Raw genomic sequence first — 1,187 nt, forward strand, 5'->3', positions numbered from 1 at the left:
TTGCCCTCTGCCTCTTCCCAAAAACTCTCTTAATCTCCAGTAGCTCTCTTTTCTCAATTCCTTTTCACGATAACCCCCCCCCCACCCCCCAAATAACTTTTTAATTTTCCCAATAACTCTGAGATTCCAATAACTTCAGGGAGTTGATTGGAACGTGGGGAGAATTAAACGTGTAAGGGTAGGATTAGTATAGATGGGTGGCTGATGGTTAGCACGGACCCAAAGGGTCTATATCTATGCTGTACCTCTCTCTGACTCCCACTTTCTCCTCATAACATTCCTTCTTTCTTCAATAACCCCATCTTTCCTCAATAACTTTCTTGACGTCGTTCCTTGTGCAAACCAAATCACTAATATCTATGAATAACAGATGTGGTGCTAGTTCCTATCACAAGAAACTATGATTCTAGGCCTTTCTCCAGCCTGAAAACCAATTGTTGATCAACATGGAGACAGAACCCGCTGAATCCCCTCCAGCAGTCTGTTTTTCTCTTCTCTAGTGAGGGTGCAGAGGAGTTTTACCAGGGTGCTGCCTGGATTGGAGAGCATGTCTTAGGAGGATAGGTTGAGTGAGCTAGGGCTTTTCTCTTTGGAGAGAAGAAAGATGACAGGTGACTTGATAGAGGTGTACAAGATGATAAGAGGCATAGAATGAGCGGACGGTCAGGGATTCTTTTTCCCAGGGTGAAAATGGCTGACACAGGGGGCATAATTTTAAGGTGATTGGAGGAAGGTATGAGGAGGATGTCAGGGGTAAGTTCTTTACACAGAGAGTGGTGGGTGCATGGAACACACTGCCTGCAGAGGTTGTGGGGGCAGATACGTTAGGGACATTTAAGATACGGTTAGATAGACACATGAATGATAGAGAAATGGCGGGTTACGTGGGAGGGAAGGGTTAGCTAGCTAATAGAGCAGGATAAAATGTCGGCACAACATCGTGGGCCGAAGGGCCAGTACTGTAGTGTCCTATGTTCTAACACTCACTCCCTCCCCCCGCCATCTCTGCCCCTTCCCCCGCCAACCCACCCCCCCTCTCCCCTTCCCCCACGGCCGTCATTTCCCGCGCAAAACCAACCGCCGCCCAGGAGATGCCTTCCCGCCCTCGCTCTCAGACCCCGCCCACTGCGTCAAGAGCCCAACCACGTGGCGCGACTCCACCCGGGCGGCCCACTCACTGCCCGCCT

The sequence above is a fragment of the Pristis pectinata genome, chromosome 40 (assembly GCF_009764475.1).
Source record: "Pristis pectinata isolate sPriPec2 chromosome 40, sPriPec2.1.pri, whole genome shotgun sequence".
Classification (NCBI taxonomy): Eukaryota; Metazoa; Chordata; class Chondrichthyes; order Rhinopristiformes; family Pristidae; genus Pristis; species Pristis pectinata.